This window comes from Pocillopora verrucosa, chromosome 6 (genome assembly GCF_036669915.1).
Source record: "Pocillopora verrucosa isolate sample1 chromosome 6, ASM3666991v2, whole genome shotgun sequence".
NCBI classification, from domain to species: Eukaryota; Metazoa; Cnidaria; class Anthozoa; order Scleractinia; family Pocilloporidae; genus Pocillopora; species Pocillopora verrucosa.
Genome location: NC_089317.1, coordinates 20,842,677 through 20,869,081, shown reverse-complemented (window position 1 = coordinate 20,869,081; position 26,405 = coordinate 20,842,677). Strand labels below are relative to the sequence as shown.

General features: G+C 39.6%; 1 pseudogene; it reads left to right on the top strand.

Annotated features, from left to right (window-relative positions):
* The first annotated feature begins 12,174 nt into the window (after nt 1-12,174).
* Nucleotides 12,175-26,019, top strand: LOC131792718 (mycocerosic acid synthase-like; annotated as a pseudogene).
* Nucleotides 26,020-26,405: the final 386 nt, after the last annotated feature.

Genomic DNA, 26,405 nt, shown 5'->3' with positions numbered 1-26,405 from the left:
AAATTAGGATATGTGGGACCTAGAAGAAGACAAAGATAAACAAAAAACAGGCGGTTCACCAATTTTAGTATGCCTTTGCTACGTGCGTTTGGAAGAGGATATAGCTCTGAGTGTACGATTGTAGTGTCCTTTTTGAGAACCTCCTCATATTATCTGATGTAGACCGTCGCTTGGCTACGAAGCGGTGAAATTTTGATTTTTTTTTTCTTTATTTTAGTGTATGCTTCTATAAACAATTCAATAACAAGATGGATATAACTTCCTTAACAGTGGGTGGCCTCACCTACTATTTGATGGCAGTTGAGAAGACCTCCTCCTTGATGAAACAAGTCACGCGCAATAAACTTGAGCTTGTAGCACTTAAATTGGGTTTTGAGGGACCCAGAATAAGGCTCTTGAAGCAAAGAATACAATTTTTTTCCTGATCGTTAGTCAAATAAGCCATTTTTTCGCGCTTTATCTTTTTGATGCTACCTCTGCCAGCGAAATGGAACTACTTGTCACATTTGCGTCTAGTATCGATTTGACCACTATATAAAGTGTCACCCAGCAGACTTTAGGAAGCAGAGTATCTACCCACCCTCTTCGAGCGTCAACCAACAGAGCAGTTGGAGGTGTAGAAATGGAGAATATATATATTTTTTTACATCCAAATCATATGTCGATGCTTCCATTGAGGTTACCAACGAAGATTGATAACATTTGGTATTAAGGCACAGCGAATTATAAATGTTCTCTAAGACACATTATGGATTGTTTGAGCTGGGAAAATTTAACCCAATTTAAGTGCTTGTAGCACTTAAATTGGCTTATGAGGGACCTAGAAGAAGCGAATAATACTAATTTTTTGCTGAGTACAAAGTTCGTGCCTGTTCAAACCAGTTTCTGCATTGACAGTATGTATTAGCAATACAATACAATATAATACAATACTTTATTTACCCACGCTACAACTAGGAGTGATAAAAACGTGCGTGAAACGAAAAACGTTGAAAAGAAAAGAAATAACTTTGAAGTTACCATTCTTAAATCTTTCTACAAACTTGCTTCTTTGAAAGACATTTAAAAGAAGAAATATCCTTGGCGTTTCTAACATACATAGGTAACGAATTCTGAAGTTTTGCTGCTAAAAATGAGAATGACTTATGGCGCCATTCTAGATTGAAATTGGGTAACGTTAAAAGTGTCCCCGACCCTCTCAAATTATTATTGCAGATTTTAATCTTAAAAAATTCTTCTAGATACCTCGGGGCTTCTTTATGAATACATTGACGTTCCATCACGTTCCATCACGCTTGTAGCATGTGGGACCTAGATAAAGGCTCTTGAAGCGAAGAATACTAATTTTTTTCTAGAGTACAAAGTTCGTGCCTGTTCAAACCAGTTTTCGCATTGACAGTATATAGTATCATTGATGTTCCATCACGTTCAGTTGCAGTTTTTATCTTCCTTTGGACTATATCAGAACATACCAGAAAATAGACAGGTCTTCCTTCGCCCCGCCTCGTAGTCTGTAATGGCCGAGATGGAGGCAGCTGTTGAACTAAACAAGCCAGTAAGCAAGTAAGTGTACTTAGCTGCTTTAGCCATCCTTACTGCTGCAGGGAAGCACCAGGGATAAATAGTTAGTTCCCTAACTAAGTTCACAGTGGAACTTACTATATACATATCAATATTTGTAGAATTCTACCCACATGTTTCTTTCTAATGTGGACTGCCAATGGGTACCTTATTCCTCTACACCGTTTGATCGTTAGTCAAAACAGCCATTTTTTCGCGCTTTATCTTTTTTATGTTACTTCCGCCAGCAAAATGAAACTACTTGGCATTTTTGCGTCGAGAATCAATTTGACTACTATGTAGAGTGTCACCCAGCAGACTTTGGGAAACAGAGTATCTACCCACCTTTTTCGAGCGCCAACCAACAGAGCAGTTGGGGGTGTGGAAATGGAGAATATCTTTCTTTTACATCCAAATCTTATGTCAATGCTTCCATTGAAGTTACCTACGAAGATTGAGAACATTTGATGTTAAGGCAGAGCGAATTATGTTCTCTAAGACACATTATGAATTGTTTAAGCTGGGAAAAATAAGCATTTCACACAAAAATATTTCGCAGGGAATCTTTCTTTTCTGCCGAATAGACAAATTTAAGCTTACGGTAGACGTTAGTTTGTCGAAGTAAGGTAAGATCAGAATAACTAATTTTAAGTTTGAATTGTCTTGATCTCGCCTTTCGAGTGCAAACTGAGCCGAACCTTCGCATGTCCTTACAATAGTAGATCTTGAGCCTCCGACTTCAACACTCCATTTGATTTTGTAGCAAGAGATTACTCACTTATGAGCAAATGCTGGAATATTGAGAAATCTATTCATTTGGTTGCAGCAGTCATTGAATCGACAGCCAGAAACTTTCTGGATGTCTCTAGCATAGGAGTCTGATTTGTATTTTAGCCTAAGGCTTCAACGCAGTGGAAACAAATAGTTGAAATGCTACAGACTAAATGAAAACGATGAAGATGAACCAGTTGTCAAGAATCCATAAATGAAAAATACATTGAGTTGCTTTATTCATTTTCTGTCGTCAATTCAATGAGCAGACGAAGTACAAAGGCGAGGGCGTATAGTACTGGCATTTTGTTGTGTATGTTGTCAATGGGGGTCTCAAATGCACCAAGAGCTGTCGTAACTTTTTGTACCTTCTCTTACCTTCAAAAACAATGGAAAGAGAATCTAGATGTAAGCAGTATTAATTGCTGAATAAGGTCTATAATGGTCAAACATTCACACGACTAACATAATTCACAAAGTTGAAAGGAAAGTTTATGAAGATAGTGAAATGATGAATGTAGTAGAGGGCTCATTAAAGGATTTGGTTAAGATTTCCTCTACTGGTATGCGCTTTAAGCGTGCGTTGAGAGATAGAGTCTTCTTTAAGACCCTCACAATAGAAACTAAGTACACCCTTTCTGGGGCACGCTGCCATAAAATTTGATTTGAACTTCCCCTTAATATTTTTCTGTATGCTTCTCTACACCATTCTTTAACAAGGTGAATAAGTTTTCCATATTGTTGACTGAAGTCCTAGGCATATTTCCTCGCATGGTTTATGACTTTCTCGATACTAACTCGTAAAAATGATTTCGGTTGACAATATGTCGCCTCACCCATTATTTGATGGCAATTGAAAAAGCCCCTTCCTTGATGAAGTGGTCACGCCCAATGAAGGTGACGCAACTAACTGCAAATCTGGTTTTCACGTGTTTGGAAATGTATCCAGTTTTAGGAGGGATGTGTGTATGAAATGGTTCACCTGTCATTAAAACGCCGTAGAGACAAACCGACGACAAACACCTGCCATAGTTTATTTTGATACTTTTTTGTGAATGACCATTTCATGTTTACTAAGGGTTGGTTGAAAAGTTGACTTCAATTTCTTTATTGTAATACTTGCATTATATTTTGTTTGTGTAGAACCTATCTATCTATCTATCTATCTATCTATCTATCTATTTATTGCGATGATGATAAGTAGGCAAAAAAAAAGGTTATCATGCAACGTGTGCCTGTAGCACTTAAACTGGGTTATAAGGGACCTCGAAGAAGGTTCTTGAGGCATATATGTGGTCAAGTTCAAGAGTGGTTAAAATTTTTAATACTTTTTTTTCGTGAGTACAAAGTCCGTGCCTGTTCAAACCAGTTTCTGCATTGACAGTTCATATTAGCATTGCTGTTCTATCAGGTACACGTGCAGTTTCCTCCGACATGTGTGGAATATATTGATAAAGTAAGTAATTTTGCTGGCACTGACCTACAGTCTGGAGGAGAAAAAGTTATCAACTTTACAGTCGCATTTTACCTTTCACATTTCTATCTAAGATCGGTTTTTTTCACAGGACAACAGTCAGGAAATAGGAACGTCAGATATAAAAAGAAAACATTTTATCACTTTTTATTAATCTGAGTTAATGCATCCTTATGACGTGATAAGCTATCTGTTTTTGGTACTGTGGAAGTTGAAATCTATGTCCGACATCAAGCCACAGTGATCAGATCAGTTCCCTGACCATGTTTGATCTTTTTTTTAAATCCAGTAGTCTCTTTCTTTTTTTTCGCGCACAGTTGACTGGAAAAGGCGATTTATGGAGGTGGCAGAAAATCGAGACGCCAAGAATGTTAAAAAACTCATATTGCTTATCACCACCTTAAGACAAATCCCGCGCATTTTATAGGAAGCTTCCGCATTGACAGTGTTATATTTCCAGTTTGTGCCATCATTTGGAATATATCAGAAAAGTAAGTGCTATATTTGCACTGACTCGCAGTAAGTAATGAACGAATGGGAGGAACCTATCGGGCTGAACAAGCCGAGAAACCAAACCCAGGTACACTTCTGTACATTTGATTGACTAAGGCGATTTGGACAGAGAGAGCAGAAAATTGAAACCTTGAGAATGGTTAAAGCTTATAAAGCCAATCACTCTGTAAGGAGACACTCCGTGCATTTTCTGAGAAGTTTCTGCATTGACAATTAAATTAAATTACAGTTTTTATCTTCATTTGGAATATATCGGAAAAGTAAGTGCTATATTTGCATTGACTTGCAGTATTCTGTAGTGAACGAGTGGGAGGAACCCAAGTATACTTTACATACTAAACCGTAAAACCAGCAACACCCCTCTTTAATCTGAGTAACTGCATCATTGTTAGATTAGGAGCTGACCAGGTGATATTACTTTGTTTCACGAGAATCCTTGTCCGATAGCAAATCGTAGCGGCCAAATCAGTTCCCTAACTAAGTTAACAGCAAAACTTACTCTACACATCTTTTTTTTCAGAATTCCAACCGTTTCTTTCTAATGTAGACTGGCGATATGTACATTATTCCTCTACACTGTTTAATTGTTGTTCAAAACAGCCATTTTTTCCGCGTTCAATCTTTTTGATGTTGCTTTTGCGAGCGAAGTAAAATTACTCTGCATTTTTGCGTTTAGTATCAATTTGACTATTGTATAGAGTGTCATCCGGCTGGCTTTGGAAAGCAGAGTATCTACCCACCGTCTTCGAACGCCAAATAAACAAGTAGCTGAGGGTGTAGAAATGGGTAACATGTTTTTTTTACAGCCAAATTTTACGACAATGTTTCCACTGAACTTACCAACGAAAACTGAGAACATTTGGTATTAAGGCAAAGTGACTTATGTTCTCCAAGACACATTATGGATTGTTTAAGCCGAGAAAAATAAACATTTCATATCGAAATCCTTCGCAGGGAATGTTTCTTTTCTGTCGAATAGACATATTTAAGCTTGCGGTGGACGTTAGTTTGCCGACGTAAGGTAAGATCAGAATAACTAATTTTAAGTTTGACTGTCTTAATTTCGCCTTTCGAGTACGTACTGAGCGTAACTTTCGCATGTTCTTGCAATAGTAGATCTTGAGCCTCCGACTTCAAAACTCCTTTTCATTTGAGATTGAAATTTATGAGTTGATTACAGTAGTCGATTTTAAACTATAAAAAAAGGGCACCTTTACGATTACTTGTAATTGTCCCAGTTGCCTCAAACACTTACTAGGCCTCTGAAACGGAAACGAGCCGCACCTTTATCGACTAAAATCTCTTAAGTATGTCAATACTATGTCAACGACATGACATCGCATAATGCCTTCAACTAAAGACGTCCTGTTTTGCGGTTAGTAGTTGGAAAATAGGCTTACTAGCGCATTTTGAAATCAACCTTGATTTTTAAGGCATTCATAAAAACAACCTTGAAATCAAGATTCACTTGAAATCAATCTCTCACAAGAGGGTGTGAATATCATGTTCCTTTTGTTTCACCTCCAGCGTGGCTGAAAGGGTGTTGATTATTTGACTGAAGATTTCATGCCTTTGCTTCATCACGCATCATTACGCTTGGATTTCAAAACATCAGCTGCGAAATTCAAAGTCTTTACAAATGTAAGCAAGCTTCGTGTGTGTTGTATTGTTGTTCAATCCTGATTTATCGAAAGCAGTGACACAATATTTATCTGTAGGAAGTACTCCACTGTTTGGGTTGTGGTCTGTGTGATACCAGCACGTTACTTTTTCCATGATAAATGTCTCAATAAAGAGACCTCTGGGAGCACATTTAAACAAAACAGTGAATAAATCGATTCTTTCTTTTTTTACTCGGGCTTTCCAAGGGAAACGACCGAGTTGAAATTCCGGCTTGGTTTTTTTTTTTCGTTCGGTCGCAAACCGCAGTCAAGTCCTCATCACGCATTCGCAACCTTTTGAGCCTGACGCATGCGCGAATTTTTGACCAATGAGCACACAGGATGGTGTAATGGCGGACGAAGGAAAACTTTCGCGGCGCAAAATTAGCAGAGACAATGTGTATAAGACGCTCAAAACGCATACAAAGTATGGTCACATCGTTCGCGGTAGACCCACACTAAAAGAAGTCGAGCGTTTTTTGGAAGGGGTCGGTCCGTGAACCTTATGAGATACCTCTTTATGAGTGAACCTTTCATCGAGAAACATGCCATATCAACTGAGCTATCTAATGATAATCGAGAGAAGCATAGACGCAAATCTTATCGTGTATGTAGACGTGATCGTGAACCAAGCAGAATACCAATACGAAATTTGAAAAGGTTAAGGAACAAGAGCAGAAAGGTTAGAAAAATTTGTCTATGCACGTATTCTCCCATGTATCCCCATGTCATCTACGTTATACTGTTATGTTAACGCTAAAAAACTATTAAATAAAAAGACATTTAAGTTTAACTGTCGTGAAAGAATTCGTCAATGCATATGTGTTCTTGCAAGAATGAAGCTCATGTAGCAAATTATTGCAACTATAAATTTAGTCGGAAAAAAATCCTGGCCCTCCAACATATGTTGACCCTAACAAAACGATAGTAGCTTCCTATAGTCAAGGTAACGAGTTAGTTTTTTGACAGAATGCAGGACAACAATGTGTTGCAATGAGTTTGTGTTCTTTGATTTACAATGACACACAAGGGATCAGCTCTGCAAATGATCTTATATAAATAACGAATATTGGAAGTAAGCTTTATTCAAGTACAGCTTTATTCAAGTACAGCTTTATTCAAGTACAGCTTTATTCAAGTACAGCTTTATTCAACCCTGTATTTCATGATTAGCCAGACAGGCATATTTAATGCAGTCAGAATTACCAACACCATTAAATGTGTTTGATACTGATTATCAACTGGAATATAGTGAAAGCTATTCTGGTACTGTTCACCAAGAAATTGCTATAGAGGGATATCAGTTCTGCATATCTTTACCAAGAGCCTTTGAGTCGCTCATATTTGATAGCTACACCAATTTCCCATTAACAGTAGGGTGTATCACTGTAATAGTGATATTTGGTTCAAAATATTTGATTTTCATGTTAGAGATTTGTATGGTAGAGGGCAGCCTCAAGGTACATGTGTTCTTCTCGAAGTACTGTCTCTTGATAGTTTAGGGCATTATTTTCAGAGTATACATAACAATGATATATTTGAAGTGAGAGGAGTAAAAATTGAGAATATTCAAAACAGGATGGTTTCTCAAAACAGTCTGAATGAAACCATAAACTTTAACCTAAGTTGTGCTGTAGCTCTATACCCTCTTTGCTACTCTATAATGAAATCATTAACTACTGAAATTACAACTCATCCTTAGCTACAATTGTTGACAAAGGCAAAAAGATGCGTCGTAAATCAAGTTTAGAACACAACCAACAATCACCAGCTAATCTTCCAAGAACTGTATATGTTTGTGAAACTGAAGAAAATTTGGATAATTTGTGAGAGTGAAGGACTATTAACTGATTCACTTCAAAGCAAGTCAATTTCTTGAGAATGAAATAATACATAATAATGAAATGCACAGGGTTTTTGATATCTTCGTACAGCATCAATTGTACCTTTAAACACCCACAAAAACTATCAACCTAATATGATGGATTTTCACCTGCTTTATAACCAAAGACACACGTCCCCTATTCAATACCACTAATAGACATAAAGGAATGGGCTTCCACTCGTTGATGCCCTTAGAAAAATACCAGTGAAATATAATACTCTAGGGGATACAGGATACGGTTGGTACATGTTCATGTAAAGTAGTTGATAGAAAGGAAAAGAAAAAACTGGAAAACTTGAGATTTACATAGAAAAAACACCAATACTATAAAGTAAGGAAGCTTTCATGTAATTTTCTTGAACTCATGTACATCCACAAAGTTGTGTTAGTAGCAGATAGTAGAGAAGTAAGAAAGTAGTAAACCACAATTAAGTGTCAATTCCGTCTTGGAGTTGTACAAACTAATTGGTTGACGTTTTCTCTTTTCATTTTGACCTACTTTTCTAACTTTACGATGTGTGTATACACTTGCACAATATTATGTATTTTCTCACCCCACCCCCCCCCGTTAGACTTGGCCGTTTTATTTTTCTTTAGTGAACCATAAATTATCTTACTAATTAACTGATTGTTGACGTTCCTTTATTCGCGTAGGTCTAGCCCGGCTTGCACCCGAAACTGTAAGAAACTTGGGCACCCGTCTCTGGGGTATGTCTCATGCCAGGTTGGGGCCGCCACAAGAACAAAATCCTCTACCCCAATTGGTGTTGTTTTCGGTGACCAAAGACACGCCTGTTCGAACAATTTGGATCCGTTATTTCTCGGAGAATACAGTGGTTTTTCTTCCTGTTCGTCTTCCTTTTTGCTATGGGTAGCTGGTTCGGATTTATTTCGCCTATCGTATCGTAGCAGCCTAACGGTTTTTGGTTGAGGTCTTTTCACTACCAGTGTACAAGCCACTTCCAGGCAAGGACTTGCATGTTGCTGCCGATTCTTTCCAACGCTTGAAGCGCGTCTCAAGAACAAGTTATTATGACCTCCTAAAACACAAAAAAAAAATTTTTTGAAGAGAGGAAGGCGGGGGGGAAGAGGAATGCATGCGAGGACGCCCTTATGGTGCACAAAGACCATAATAACATATTAGCGGCTACACCAAACTATGTTTCAGGCAACAGTCCAAGCCAGTTCTACAAAAAATGTCTGGGGCCACAGATGATGGTCCGCAGGTCCTCTTGAACTGGCCGGAACTTACCTTCCAACATGTTAAAAAACAACCTTTCAACACACTTTCTTGATGCGTTGATATTGACCAACCCTAACAATCTGCGTTCATCTCTTCTGTTAAAACATTCAAATCTTTTCACGGGGGCAAATGTTGGCTAATTTTCCAAATAGAGCGCGAAATAGAGATCCACTGACAGCTCATGCCGACGCCCTTCGTGCTATTTACTTCATGAAAAAAGTCAAGTAGTAACGAAGACGACGAAGAAATTTTTTTCGAGTTTTCGAATCCTCCTTTGAAACAGTCCTCCTCTCTTCGAATGGGTTCGCGCCTGAAATGTGCAAAAGCTATCCTACAAGACCTGAAAAAAGAACGAGCAGCAATGGATTCGCCTTGCAATGAGTTTGATTTTTTAAACCGGAGAATGAAGCCTTCTTTTTTATTTTCAGTGTTCGCACTGTACCTGTCCTTGTCTTCCCCTCGCCATATATATACTTTTTTTCTTTCCTAACGCCACTTGTCCATCAAACAGCCGTTCCTCATGTTTTCTTCCGATTATTTTTGTAAAAAACAATATCAAGTTCTGTTGGTTTCTGTCCTTCCATGACAATCACTCCCTTATCCTCCTCAAATACCCTATGTATTCCCCTTCTTGTTGTTCGGGAAAGCATCAACCTCTGACGGTCGTACTTTCCTAGTGTGAGTGGGAACAAGCAGACAAAAAAGGTTGTCATCACGTTCAACCATCCGCTGTCAGTAATTGGTTTGTTAGCTAGAACAGGGGTCATAGCTACGATTGTTTGACAAACCAACCCAACCAAAAACTAGCCCCTTTGTGTGGAAACGCTTCTTTCTGGAATTTGCAATCAAATCTCTTTCTTTCCCGATGGGGATTTCGCATTTTTTTTTTTTTCGTTAGCGCTTTTGACAATACTTATCTTTTATGTAATCATTTCTGCTTTTTACTTTTATAAAACCAATTCATTTTTGCCAGATGCACTTTGAAATGGTTCTTCAAAGACCATCCATTTTACATTCCATTCCCTCTTCCGTCCGTTGCAAAATGAAAATGTTGCCTCATTAAGGAAGTTTGAAAATAGTTGATCCCCCCACCCCTCAAGGAACGCCTACAACGCCATTGACAATTATTGAACTAAAACCGGTGCAAACGAATTCCCTTTAATGGGACTTGCTAGAGAATTCCTCATATAACGTCCAACACTGTCGGCAAAAATTGTCCTCCGCTTGTACTACTTTTTTCCATAACCATACGCTCTGTGTGTTTTTTGGGGGCCCCATATTACCCGGAGGAAAAGGAGAGGCTTGTCGTACCAATGGAAGGTCCCCCCGGCATATCAGAATAAAAAAAAGAAAACCCACTAACTTCTCAAACAGTGTCAAGTGGGGCAACGGAAAAGAAAGTTCTTCTTCCCATGAATTTATGGACAACTGATATGAAGAATGGTCGTTTTTCCTCCGAGGACATTTGAACTATGTCCATTTGAAAACTGTTTGCAAAATCATGTAATAATAATCAGTTCTTGGCCCCGCGTAAATCTGGAAGAGAGATAGATAGAGGCCCACCCTATGGGTGATGAAGGAAATCCCACGTATGTTGGGAGGGCAGGTAATATACAGCAGGAATTCAGTGGATACGAAAATTCGGGGATACAAACGGAAAATGAGCTAGTTCGCACTCAAATTTTCTAAAAAACCAGTGTTTGAAACAATTTCCTTAAATGAGTCTCACGAGTTTGGTGGCCATTGTCGACAAGAATCATCGTTTTTGGAGAGTTTAGTTTCAACTTTTTCAACTTTTCCTGGTGTCATCAAAATTTCAAGCGTCATCGAATTTTCATTTCTAAGGAGGTCCACTACGACAACCAGATTTTCACGGGGATAAATGAAATTCCTCCTTAAGAATGAGAGGGGGGGGCGACTTACTTAGGAAAAAAAGTTTCCCTACACATAAAGCCCACCCCGGTCTCTGAGGAACTTTTTTTATTTGTTTGGTTTTGTCGACCCTTGATGATCTCTCTACACGTTCGAAAAAAAGATAATCAGTTATAATTTTGTTCGTTGCTGGTGACAGGTGAGTGGTAGTGTTTACCAAATTTCCTTTTCCCCCTTGCTATCCGTGTCATTTTGCCCGTATCAGTATCTTTTTTGGCTCTGGGGGACATTCGAATGCCCGCTTTCTTTGTAATGGAATAGCAGCAGCTATTTGAGGAGGCAATGGCTGAAGTCCTCGTTATTGGACTTCCCTGAATCAAATTGCTTTTTTTTTTTCCTTCCTTGTTTTTTTCCGTTTTTTTTTTTCTTTTGCCGTCATTCTTTTTTTTTGTCCCTTTGCAAAACCGATCATCATATCCCGTTGAAACTTTACTTCAAGTTTTTTTGAAAGGGGGGTGGGCCCCAATTTTCGTTTTCTTTTGTTTTTCCAAGTAAGCAAATAAGAAATACGGGTCTCATTGAGAGATTTTTTCCATTGCTAATGTTACGCACCCGCGCCACCCGGGCGAACCGCGACAACCTCCACCCGAAGGGGGGTTAATTTGACTTTCTCCGGCCCCTGCGTGTTTTCATGTTGGATGGACGACTGCTCAGTGCTGATTGGTACGCTTAATGATCCATGGCCGCCTCCTTCTGGTCTCTCATGTAGGGTTTATTCGGTTGCCAAACTTTGGGCAGACATTTTTTTTATTTTTGTGTTTCCCTTTTCTTTTTCTTTTCCCCCCATCTGACCACCACCCTAATGGTCCATTTAAATTTTTTGGTGCTTGATCCTTTTTATAATTGAAAAAAATTTTTCCACCCGCTAAACCCTTGTACGCTATCATAATACTTCCCAGCAGTCATCATATATCATAATGAGGAAAAATTTGTTGCACCAGTTTTCATTTCAAAGTGGTTGTGAACGAAAGAATGAGGAACCAAATAGGCCAGGAACGTTTCAAGACTTGTCCCCCTAGAGGAAAAACACACACGAGGGTGGCAAACATAGGGAAGTTCTGTCTAGACGTCCAGGAATTTCTATGGTGGCATCAGTTGTAAATTCCCCGGTGCTGGCAGGGTAGACCAATTTTGGATGCGTCTAAAGCAAGGAAAAAGTTCAATCAGTACAGTTCCCGAGAATAGAACAGAGCAGTATAGAAGATTCGTCGAGCATTACAATCCAACCGTTTTGTTAAAAAACGCCTATGTACTATCAACGGTTCTTTCTTGGAAGAAATTCGAAGTTTTGACAACAGATTCTTTGGTATCTCCAGCCAAGAGGCTCGTGGAATGGATCCTCAACAAAGAATTATCCTACAAGTGGTGTATGAGGCAATCGAAGATGCAGGAATGCGACTTGAAGACCCCTACAGAGGTGTAGAGAACAGGTGTTTTTGTTGGTGCTATGAATCTTGACTACGGTAGTCTTTTAAGAGAACAATCAAATAGTGGTAATATTGATCAGTTTTCCGCGACAGGAACAACGGCCAGTATTCTGGCTAACCAGAGTGTCATTTTGCCTTAACCTAAACGGGTCCAAGTCTTGTTGTGGACACAGCGTGCTCTTCGTCGCTTACTGCTCTAAGATAGCCTGTGATAACCTGCACAATGATGATTGCGACGTACCATCGTTTGTGCACATAATCTCATTCTCTGTCATCATATGCAGATGATAACAGGTATGGCTGGACTACTCGCGCCCGATGGGCGTAGTAAAAGCTTTGATGCTACTGGGACGGTTATTGACGAGGAGAAGGCTTTGCAGCGGTAGTTTTAAAAATGACAAGAGATGCTTTGTGTGACAAAGACGATCCATATTGCGAAGTTATTGCATGTGGAATGAACAGTGATGGACAAACTGCGTGTGCCAATGACCGCTCCAATTACCGAGATGCAAGTTCAACTATCAAGGTGGGTGCTGGAACAATCAGGAGTGACTGCAGAAGACGTGGATGACCTTGAGGCACATGGGACTGGTACTGCAGGCCGTGACTTAGTGGAGGTCACCTCGATAGCGGAGGACCTACACTAGTAGAGCCACACAATCCGTACAGGAAGTTAAGAATCGTTTCAGTAAAATCCAATATCAATCACACAGAAAGCACTTCTGGACTTGCTGGGCTAACTACGGCTGCTCTGATGATAAAAAAGAAGACTTTGTACCAACTGTCAACGTTCAAGTTTTGAATCCCAAACTAAAGCTAGAATAGAAGGGGCTAGTTTTGCAACAAACTCTTGAGCCTTGGAGCAAAGAGAATGGAAAAGTCGCGAATAGCAGCTGTAAAACTCATTTGGATTTTGGTGGCTCAAATGTTCATGTTATACTCCGCGAGGTTACATCAACGCCAAACCTAAAAGTTGAAAACTTGACACGTCGTAATAGAATTCTCACGATCACAGCGCGCTCTAAAGATGCTCTCAAGGAGATGTCACACCTTTACTCTGAGTGGATTAAGGCCAACGCTGGAGAAATGGATGAGCATTTTGTTGAAAACTTATGCTACTCTTTAAATGAACGCCGAACTCAGAACCCGCATCGCTTGGCAATTGCCTTCGGATCCATTTCCGAACAGCAAAGTCACTGGAGGCCTTCGCCAATGACTCGGTGGGTTGGGATAAGTTTGCTTCCTATGCCCAAGTGACCTCAAGTGACAGAAAACTTGTTTTCATGTTTGGAGCCAGGATCGCAATGGTAATGCCATGGGAAGACAGTTTAATGGAATATGAAGCTGTTTTCAAAGAAGCTGTCTTGACAGTTAGCAACTTTCTGAGAGACTTGGGAGTGACATGGTCACTTATAGATGAGTTGATGGCCCCTGAAGACGTTTCCCAGAATAGGCGGAAAACTGTATCGCTCAGCTGGCCACCTTTGCTATCCAGTACGCAACTGCGCAGCTGCTGAAATCCTGGAAAATTCATCCGTTCAGCTGTTATTGGTCACAGTTTAGGAGAGTTTGCAGCTGCTTGCGTTTCTGGAATCATAACTGTCAAGGAAGCTGTTAAGCTAGTACTGGCTCGCTCAACTCTTCAAGAAAGATTTGCCAACAATGGAAGTATGGCTGCTTTAGGCATGTCCGAGGTCAAGGCCGAAGAATTACTACTTACCCTTAAATTAAGCCCCTCTCTCGACATAGCAGCAATTAATGATGCTAATAGTGTCACAGTATCTGGTGAATCACAATCGATTAAAGCACTGGAGAACATCTATCGACCCACGCAAAGGATACTTTCTGGCGTGTTCTTGGAACAAATCATGCATTTCACAGCCTGCATATGGAACCCATCAAGAAACCTTTTCAAGGAGCTGTTGAAGCCATGCATCTGAACCTTAAACGTCGAAAGTTCCAATGTACTCTACTGTTGAGGGAGAAGTGATTTCGAGTCAGCACTTAAACAATGATTATTGGTGGCGAAACATTCGATGTCCAGTCCAATTCTATCCAGCGATGAAACAGCTTTTAAGAGATGGCTACAGACAAATTGTTGAGATCAGTACCCAACCAATTCTAGCCCACTATGTCAAACAGATTGCTCTTCAAGAAAATCTCACAGTTAAAGAAAGGCCCATTGTCGTGGCAACTCTTCCGCGTAAGAGGGTACCCATCAAGGATCAACACAGATGCTTTCTTCAGAACACAATATGCATATTGTACGCGGCAGGATTTCCAGTAGATTGGACTCCGATGCAGAGGAACCAGTCAGCTAGATTTGTTCGGCCCCCAAATTCCCCATGGCTGGAAAGCAGCTTTTGGTTCAGGATGGCCCATTGGAAACTGTAGTGCACCGTCTTGGTTCTGAGGAAACCATAAAGAAGAAACCGCATCCGTTTCTTTCAGAGGTAAAAAAGACAGACCCATTTTCAGGTGTACACTGCTGGGAGACGGAGATTGACCTACAGAAATTTCAGAGTCTAAAGGACCATGTTCTTCTTGAGGGAGGTACAGTGCTGCCCGGAGCAGCTTACCTGGAGATGGCATTCGCAATGGCAAAGGAAACGTTCAATTATGGCTCTGGCATTGAACTAAAAGATGTAAAGTTTTTGAGTATTCTTACCTTGCCAGAAACAAAGGTGAGCAATGCTAAATAAAAAATACAGTGAAGCTACAGTTGAATTTCTGACTGTTTATAATCCTTTTTAATTTAGGTTAGATCCTTACGACTACGCCTGGTAAAGTCCGAAAGAATTGACGAGGCCCAGTTTCACATCACTTGTTTGCAGGAAAATCAATCTGAAATCAGTTTAAGCAGTGGAAATATCTCTGTAGATCTCTTGCACAGTAAAGAAAGCTGTGAGGGAAAAGGTATTGTAACATTGTAATACCTGCCCCTGTTCTCTGTTTATTTGTATACCTCTAAATTTTATAAAAGTTGTTTTGAAAAGCCACAATTATTTAATAATTTAACACTTACAAAGATATTTCCTTCCGGCAGGCTGCGATGAAGTTGGCCCAGCCTTAAATGATTTGATCAGAAGTATGACAGAAGTGCCCATTGAACGATTGAAACAATTAACCCAGAAGTATGGCTTTGACTTCGGAAAATCTTTCTCGTTAATCGAAAAAACCTGGTACTGCGACAATAATGGACTTGCTCTGGTTGATATTGGTGATTCACCCTGGTTCAGGCAGAAAGTAAAGATTTATTGTACACCCTTCCATTTTAGACGCTGTCTTCAATCCTGCTTGCTTTCACGTGTGAACCGACAGATTGATGATTTAGCCGTTGCTCCACTTCCATTCGGACTGAAGAGCATCACTTTAAGTGAGGTTCCATCCACCAATCAGCTGTATTGTCACGTCTCTGAAGATCTCAGTTATATTGGAAGGTACAACATCACGTTAATGAGTCCATCAGGCAAAGTTTTACTGACCATGAGCGGGTTTCGAGTCGTGGAAATGAGGCAATTACCACGGCAGTTTACTTCCGATGAGGATCTTGCATATGACATGCTGTGGGAGGAAGCGGATGTGCAAGAACACAAACGAATGACGCCAGATTTGACTTGTATCCTACTAAGGGACAGCTCTTTGTTCTCAAACGCCTTAATCACAAAACTTCACGACTCGAAGGTAAAAGTAATTACCGTTGATCCACCAAAGAGTTTTTGTTTTGACGCTAAAGCAGTAGAGGCAATCAGCACGGCCTTCCTTGACACACCCCCAAACGATTCATTCAGCTTTAAAGTGGTTAATATGTGGCCAGTAGAAACCACTCTAATACCGAGCAACTTCGATGTTATCGAACGAGTGCAAAACCTTGCCTTCAGCAGCTCAGTATTTTTGATCCAGCAGCTCGTTAACAAGGGTGGCTTAACTGTCAACTGCTGCTGGTTACTGAAAGTACGCAACGGTTAGATACCTCCATCAGATCTCCACAGAGTAATTTCATTCCGTGGGCGTCAACAGTCTGGGGTCTAAGACGAACAGCGAAGCTCGAAGAACCTGATTTGAAGATTACAACAATTGATCTTGGTGACAAGAATGACCTAGATGAGGTGGATTGTTTGCTTTCTGAGATCCTAGGTGATGGTGAGGAGGATGAGGTGGCCTTCCGAGATGGAAAACGTTTCATAAATCGCCTTGTGAGATCAAAATTTCCTCAGAGCAACCTACAAGCGACAAAAATTTCAGAAAAAAGGAGTCCTCTCTTTACCTGTCGAATATCCCTGCCTCACAGAAGATCTGCCTGCGCCAAAACAGTGTTTCTAAACCACTGCTCTCTGAGATCACAATGGAACTGTTTCATTTCTGGACACCCTCTGAGTCTATAGTTGATGCAGCCAACCAAATGCTTGTGTCTTTACTGTTGGAAAGGTGGTTGCTCTACCGAAGGGAACTGAAATTGCAAAGTTGCAGATTGGCGATGTGGTGTGTGGTGTTATGACCTCCGGACGTGTTTCTCGTTCTCTTCCCATTCAAGCAAACAACGTGTTCTCTAAGCCTGCCTGTCTAACTCAAGAACAAGCGACATGCATCCCTGCTTCTCTAGCTATAGCCTTTTATGCCTTACAACGGGTGGCAACAACGGAAGAAAGTAAGACGTTACTGATACATCAAGCTCAACTTAGCCCTGGACCTGCATCAGTTGCCCTTGCAAAGACATTGGGTCACAGAGTATTCTGCACCATATCTGACACTTGCCAATCATCAACTAAATCCGCTCTCCTAGAGTTGGGAGCAGAGAGTGTGGTACATCAGAGATTCACCAGTTTTGAAGATCATTTCAATAACCCTCTCGATGCAATTATCTTTTTCCACCCACCTCCTCCAAACACTCTTCAGAAAAGTAGTCGGGCTCTCAAACGCGGGGGAAAAGTTGTCATTTTGTGCCCTGAATTCAGTGGTGATGTCGTACTTCCTGCAAATAAAAACGTTGTGTATGAAAGAGAGAACATTTCAGACATGCTTCGATCACCACAGACTTACCAAAAGCTTAGCTCAGAAAGTCTAACAGTCCTAAAAGATGGAGGACTTCTTGAAAAGCTTCTGGAAATCAACTTGATATCCACAGAAGTACCAACAGCAGTTGAAGCTGCAAACGAAACCAGGCTCAACAAATCATCTTCGAAACGTTTAACAACATCATCCCCAGGTATTTCCTTTCACATTTACTCATTTGCACCGTCTGAAGCAGGTTCTACTCTGCAAAAGATTCCCGTTCTTCCACGTGGTCTGGATGAGTGTGGCCTCAAAGAAAACAGAACGTATCTGGTAGCAGGAGGGATCAGAGGATTTGGATTTGAAGTGGCCTGTTGGATGGCTGGAAACGGGGCCAAGTCTATGGGCTTATTGGTCGTTCCAAGCCCTCAGATGCAGAAAACCAAAAACTAAGAGATATCGAAAGGAAGACAGGCGTGCAGTTCCATATTTTCCAGGTAATTTAATGCATCACCTTTAAGGAAGCCCCAAAGGTCTTTTTGACCGCGAGATCTAGGCGGGAACAAAGCGCGAGCTCGCATACGATCGCACGATTGTTATCTGGAAAGGTGTGTTCAAAACAGTTTAACACAATACAGCTTTTATGTTATGGAGTCTCGGGTTTCCAGCGACTGCACACGTAATATTCATAGGCCTTCTACGCCTGAAAAAGAGGTCAACCGAATAGAGAACACCGTGGGAAAGGTTGCCAAAAGGCGACAGATCGCGACAAATTCGAAAGTTTACACATGCTCATATAGAGATCGTGGTGAAGTTCTATTCCGTTACGTAATATTTTGCGACATAGAAAATAAGGATCTTTCGAACGAGATTTATCGCGTTTCCCTCGGTGGAATTTCCTAAGATTTACTGGACCCTCTAACAAATAAAAAAATTTCACAAGACCAAATTTTAGATAGGCGAAGAGAACACAAAATGCCAAATAGCGAGGAAACTGCCTCTGCAACCCCTATTTTTTCAGCTTTTAAATAATCGGCAGTACAAATTTTACTAATTGTGAAAATTTTGAGAGATTTCACCAATACAAATTGAAAAGGAACAGGGGCAAAGCCAAATTATCACCGGCGAGTGTCTCCCTTCGTGGAGCCTTAGCTTAATAACGAAAATCTCTTTGCTAATATTGATTACAGAAAAAGATAGTCCGAACCTTGCTCATTACCCTTTTGATGGCTTTTAGTGACCAAGAAAAGCGAAAACAACAAAACAAACTCGTGCCAACATTGAGAAAAAACCCTATGGAGCCTCCTTAAATAGACAGAATTTCTCATCTGGTACAAGGCGTGCTACGAAGACACTTTTCATGCTGAAAGAATGACAAGCTGACAAGATTGAAATTTCCCGAGTAGGTGAAGCCAGGTTGCTTCTGAAGGATTTCTGAAAAACTGTTTCGGATTTGAAGCACATTGAGAGGTTAATGAATTAAAAATTATATTATCCTTGCTTCTTTTAGATTGACATCTCAAAACAAGAGCCCATGAGGTCGTTGAAAGTGCAGCTTGAATCTCTTCCAAGTGTAGCAGGAATAGTGCAATCTGCTATGGTTCTTAACGATGCCTTAATTAAAGATTGGACATTTGAAGGCTTCAAAAACGTCATGGGACCTAAAATTCAAGGTTACTGTAATAATCTAGTGTCAGGAAGTTTGAAATCTTAATTTTTATTGTTCTCAAAATATTGGAGAACGTTTACAAAACTTTAAAACTGAGTAATGCTCCCAACGTTGTACCCATTCATATGAAGTTTTATTTTCCTTAACATATAATAAGAAGGCTTTGATTGCGGGAGTGTATACTTTTTATAAAGATTACAATAATGTCAGTTAGATTGAATTGACAAAACTTTGGCCAAAATATTTTACAACTAACTCTACTTTAAAACTGAAAAGTGCTTGAACATCTCGAAATTGACCAAACTATATCGTATATTGATCTAGAGCACACACAACACCTGAGCTTCACAAATTTGCGTCTTCACTTTAAATTTAGCCGAAATAATGACTGTGAGATATATTTTAGGTTCCTTTTTACTACATCAACTGAGCTTGGAAATGGATCTGGATTTCTTCGTTATGTTTTCTTCTATGGCATCAGTCGTTGGAAACATAGGATCATCCTCATATTCAGGCTGCAATGCTTTCCAAGATTCTCTCGCCCATTACCGGAGGCAGGTGCTTGGTCTACCCGGTCTTTCGATAAACTGGGGACCTATAGGAGGGGCCGGTGTGTTAGCACGTAATATGGCGTTGGCTAAACACATGGCAGCAACAGGACTGGGCTTCATAAACGCTAAAGATGGTAAAGTATAGTTCACAAAGATACTAAAATTTTAAGGTCAATACTTACTAAATACTTCTATCTGAATGTTAAATAGTTCAAAGAGGCAACAAAACTAACTGCAATGAGTGCACATGAAATAGTTCCATTATCTTTGAAAAGTCTATTGAGCCGAAAGCATCAGCGCAGAGGTTATCTTTGCCAACTTGAAGTTTTCTAAAACAAAACCTTCTCTGCTTCCTTTGTATTCCGGGATTCAGGTTGCATATTCATGATACTTGTGCACAGTCAAGCTTTTCATCACAATAACGTTTCACAGGCCATTTTGTAATTACTTTTCAGGCGTCAAATTCATGGCCAAAGTTTTAGCCCAGGAGCCGAGTCGTTCTCAAATCTCCCTATTTGGTGTTGACTGGTTTCGATTCATGAAAAGTAACACTGGAATTCGAAAGAGTCTCCGATTTTCACTGATCACTGGAGGAATGAGCATTTCTGATGGCCAGACAAACACAACCGATTCTTTGCTGCAAAGGATTCAGATGGAAGGGAATCCAGAAGCAAAAGGCAAACTTGTCTTGGAGTATATTTGCATGGTCATGTCAGACTTGTCAGGACATTCGTTTTCTTCAGAAATGGATCTAAACAAAAGCTTGTACAGCCAGGGTATTGACTCAACTGGAGCTCTGACCCTTAAAATGTTACTTGAATCCAATTTACAGGCTACTTTTGAGGTAAGTTCGTTACGTAATGAATTAAACATTATTTAATTGAGATATTTTTCTTTTGATGGTAAGATATAAAACTCCCATTGAATAAAGAGCGGTCTAACCCTTAAAACCATTTTAAAATGTTTTTAGTTCTATGATAAGGTAATTGTGTTCCACTTGTATTTGAACTCAATAGCTTTCCATTATGATTCAAGTGGATCAAAATCGCCCCACCATCTACAAAATCAAACAAACCAATAGATGCCGAGCTCATTATTTGGCGCTATTATGATCATTCAAGTCAGTTACAAAGAGTATTTGGAAAAATTATGGTTGAAGTCTCGGCTCATAAATGTTTTGCGTGATCATTTTCAACATGTTATTGGTAGTCAAAAGTGAACAGTTTTAAAATACTTTTAATAAATTGTAACCTGGAGGCCACATTACGCATTTCTTCATTAAGATGGAAATGTATGAGTACTGACTGAGATGTTAAAAAATAAATCCTATAGGTTTCAACCTTCTTCTTTTATTTTTCAGATTCTATACTTTATGCAGCCTGATACCACTGTATCAAAATTGGCCAGGGAAGTTAATGCCAAGCTTCTTGGAAAAGCAGCCAGCCTCAATAGTGAGACTCAAGAAAATGGACCCACAGACACTCAATCATCAGAACAATCATCTCCCACAACCATCTCATCAGAGCCTGAAGTGCAAGTCCTACCCCTGTACTCTCCTGAGGGCTCAGCAATAAAATTCTTCTGTGTCCATCCCTCACACCGCTATGTGTTAAGTTTGGTGCCTATATCCACTGGATTTCAAGGACAGGTAATCCCTGACAATTCAATCATGTTATTTATCGCTAAAGTCAGTGTTAGTAAGTCCACATACATATCTATAGGACTATTACCATTTTCCTGATTTGCCAAAGTGATTTCTAACGGAATAGACTCTAGCTGATATGTTCTACAGGCCGTCTTGACCTCCAAGTAGTTTTTATCCAAAGAGAGCTGGTCCGAGCTATCATTTGTAAAAGTCTTTCAACGTATGGCCGTATCTTTCATTTTTCCTTATCAGGATTTGATATCCTTCTATGCCCTGGGCTTTACCGACCCCACAGTCATCAGTGAAGACTGGGGAAGTGTACGAGAGCTTGCCACACATTATGTGCAGTTGATCATGAAGGAGCAACGCCACGGACCATACTTTTTAGGCGGATATTCATATGGAGGACTTCTGGCGTACGAAATGGCTTCCCTGTTGATAGAACAGAATCAGAGTGTGGAGTTTGTTGCTATGATTGACACAATCCCTTGGTCATCGCGTTCACAGACTGTAGCCTCTAGGCTGTTTACTCCCCAAAGAGTTGATTTGATGTTATCTCAACAAGTTCAGGTTTGACAAAATGCAAAATTTTCAGTTATTGTTAAAAGTGTACACCCCGCTAACAGCCAATTTGATAGACAAAGCTTTGAGATGAAATGCTTATCATTTTGGGGTTGCTGTCTTTGAAGTTTATGAATGTAATGTAACACAAATGCCTCATCAAGCGAGTGTATGTACGGGTGATCCCTTTGGATAATCTCGTCTATGGTCTTAGAGTTGAAGCGCTGTTTATTTAAGGAATCAGGATTTTACGTCTTCAAAAAACTAAAAATATTACTTTCGAACCTGAGTATTAATACAGTAGACCTTCAAACTCAAATCATTTTAGACATAAAAAAGCGTTAATTTGTACTCAGAGAGGGAAGCAGACTGGCTGAAGTAGAACATGAGTCCGTTATACAGTCTAGAGATTTCTTAGGTGGCCATTTTAATAGCCAATTAAAATTGAACAGTCAAGCAGGGACCAAGGGATGATTGGTTTATGAACCTTAAAGGGTTTTAAACGAAAGACAAGTTTCTGACGACTTTTAAAGAATCGTCAATAACGATCCAATATCCACGCTTTCCTAGTGATTTAGAGCCCTTAAGTGGCTTCACATTGTTATTCACACTGTCCAATGTTTTCTCTTGTAGTTCATTAAATGTTTTTTACCTCTGTTTAGCTCCAGTTTGAAAGCTACCTAGAGAAGCTGGCCCTAGGTTCCCTTAAGATGGACGTTAGCGAATACAGACAACTGAGGGAGGCACACACTCAAGACTGGATAATTGATGAACTGCAGAACAGAAGCATTACAAAGGGGCTTACTTCCTACAATCTAAGAACCCTCAGAGAGGCCCTTTTCACAAATCAAACTATTGCCAATCGAACACACCACGAATGGCAGCCTGCTGAGGTAAATAGCATTTTCACTTAATGATATCATTCTTCGGAAATGAAACTTACATTTGCAGTTTTATGAACCTATAAACCGGCAACTTGTATTCAGGAGCTCTAGTTTAAGGTCTATAATCGATAATATTTCCTTACTCTGCCCTAAGAATTGTTTAAAGAGATGAATTGCCTGCTTTTTCCCACTTACATACGAATGACGCAATTAGGCTTTGATCTAGATTTTGACTGACACACCCGACTGCACTAAAGGAAAAAAATTATCGCTCTAGTGAACAAATTCCCGACTCTCAATGGAATATTTTACATGAGGACATGTGGGAAGCTATTGAAAATCATCACTCAAAAGGGAACATTCTCAACGCAAAATGTATTTTTTACCACTTTATCTTTATTAGGTTCGTTATCGAGGTCCTCTCACATTCCTTAAATGCCAGAAAAGTTCCTCTTCACCCATAAGTGCCATATCACACCGTGTCGAGGACATTTGGGGAGACTTGGTTGATGGAGGCACAACCCACCTTGTTTGTCCTGGTGATCATTACTCCTTAAGTGAGCTACCTCAAGCCAAAGTAACAGGCGGTATCCTAGCAACAGCCCTTGCATTTACCTTCCGCATGTTATTCCCAGAATTCCCCACTCCGCCGAGAATGTTTATTCAAAGACGTGCTGTAGGAAAACTTTCTAGAGGTGTAAACGTGTTCCTTCATTCAAAGAGAGGTAATTTGTTTTCTTTAACAACGAAAATTAAGAAGAAGTTTGTTGACTTTTATTTCATTGGGATACAGGACTTTTATAGAGGAGAAAAACCTCTTCCATAAGGGAATTTTTTAGTCCAACCCTTTTGTTTCACTATCATCTGTGAGTTCTCTAAAAGTAGAAAATTTGAATCACACTCTCAACCAATCAGTTGCAAAGTGCACCAAATTCAAATGTTTCTTGCAGTTTCCAGCGTATGAGGTCGTCAATAGGTGTCTATCCAAATTTTTTAGGTTCATTATATTTTAATTTTTGTTTTTGTTTTTGCCTTTGGTGACTGTTTTGAGTTGTCTTACAACTTTCAATCTAGAGGTACTCTTTGCAAATATTTTGAGTGCTAACACACATTTTACGCGCATTTCAACCGAGACAGCCAATAATTATATTTTTCTTACTTTCACTAAACGCTGTAAACATGATACACTTATACTTAAATCTAGCCTCTGGTCCCTAGCCCTGCTGGTGTCCCAAAGAAGATAAAAGTATTTTTGTTTGAACCTAATGCCCCATAACTTTATTTCGATTTAGGAAACAAAATGCCGCATTACGGTGAACTATTTTTTCATGAAGATGTTTGTAAACTTGAATTGAGATCAACTTCTGACGAAGGAGAAGCAAATGAGACCAAGAAAGTAAAAAAGAACATAGACCTGAGAGGTAACTTAACTGCTCATAATTTTTTCAGATCATTATCAGTATCTGGGCAACTGCCCACCTACCCCTTCCCTAACTCAACAACAGTCAATTGACAACAAGTTAAGGTTAATGTTAGGTTAGAGGAGGGGTAGGTGGGCAGTTGCCCAGATACTGATATTGATCCAATTTTTTCTTTCTGTATTTCTATTTATGTATCATAATAAAAGCCTAGTTGGAAGATAAGTTACCTTAGTTCTATCCTCTCGCCAGCTTAGCTGTGTGCTAAGAAGACCCACATTTTAATACTTCTGACGTTTATCCTTGCAGTTATTGTTTCAACTGTAGTATGCATCTGCACGTTCAAAACAACATTGCCTACACATCTAATGTACCTTTTATAGGACAAAATATTATTCGCCACTTGATATATCTTTACCATTTCCTTGAACTCATTATCATTATAGTTACCTGGAATTATTCTTTTCAGAACTTCGCATGGTACAGCCTGGAAGGCTGGTCTCTAATGCCTTGAAGTATGCCTGGCGCAAGCGAAGAGTTCAAGGTTATGAGAGTGGTAACCTGGGACACATTGCCTCTGTCGTGACCAGTCACCGAGTTTACAACTTGGAATTTTGTGTTTATTCTGATTTGAAGGCATTTTATGACATGGTAGAAGCTGTATTTGCTGTAAAATTGTTAACCGTTTAAAACAGTAGTCATATTGATATTCATTAGTAAAGCACATAATTTTATGTTTTGGGTAGTTTGACAAATCAAGTATTACCACATCTTAAAATTTTGTAGAAGAGGTGAAATGGCCTTCGGTATTTTATGTCCTGCTTCCTCTTGAAAACTTAGGTTTAAAACAACATTTGATGGAAAGTTAATCAAATCATTTCATGTAAAGTAATCTCTTCCAGAGTTTACCATGTTAGCTAACTTGGAATTGATTGCGTCTCACTACATAGTATATTTACTGCGTCTAGCACAAGAGAGCAAACCTTTTGGGATTTAATATTCAGTATCTTTGCTGTTTGGGGTCCAACAAAACAATAGGATTGACTCTGAATATAACTTTAATCAAAGCACGCCTCTTGCAACAGTATGGCCGATTCACTCTCATTTCGCTTAAATAATGTAGGTCCTTAAGGCGTACATAGAACATTACAGTATTGTAGAAAATTTACGAGACGTTTCTTTCTCAAATTTGAATCGTTAGTTCTAGAATTTTGGTATAAAATTGAACACTTCTCACCAAAAACAGATGTTGGGCTTGGGAAACCTATAGATTTAAAATTAAGGTAGAATGCCATGCCACCTTGATGTTCCGAGGGGAACAAAAAAGGTTCGAACTAACGGGGGTTCCAGTTAGCTAATAGTCCATGACTGAAAGAATGGGTTAAAGGAAATCGCATCTTGTTCAAGTTACTAAGGGGTTCAAGTTAACTGAGTCGAGTTAGCGGAGTACTACTGTACTTTAATAACCTCCTCCGAGCTGCAAGTTCGAGGTTAGCTACGATAGCAAGCTAGGAAACTAAAGAGCTCTCAAAAACTCCGCAAACGCACCTATTGTAATCTGGTATTCTAGGTTAAGGGGTTTCAGACTTCTGGTGGTAAATTTCCACTCAGTAATTCATAGAGTACAAGTACAATCCACAGATACTGTTTGAGATCATGCTTTTCGTTTACACTGGGTTGATCTTGTTTACTAGCATCAGTTTCATTTATTATATAGTTTTTGAAGCATAAATGAGCTTATACAAATTTCAAAAGATATTTTAGTGGTATTGGAGATATAAGCTTGCTCTTTAATTGCCTTTTTGTAGAATAAATACATTATTGTCACTACAAAAGTCATTGTCAACCTGGCGTCATCCATGAAGAGAAATGGTGTTTTTGTGCTCAGTTTTATTTCCTGAAATACCGTATTTCCGTCTAGGCGCGAATTAGCCATCCTCCAAATGAACGCCCACTCCCTGAGCCAAAATGTCAAATAAGCGCTCCACTCCCTTACTTCCTTAAAATTGTAGGAATGCGATAAAAACCTGTTTCTATTGCCGATTATTTATACCTTTTTAACTTTCAAATACAGGGGAACTAGTACAGGAGAATACACGAGTTTATTTTCCGCTTCCATTCTTTCTTTCTCCATGCGCTTGCAAAGTTCTTTCATGCGCGTTATCTGCTCTTTTAATGTTTGTCCTGTTTCTGCGCTCTTGGTAAATGCTATTAGCTTC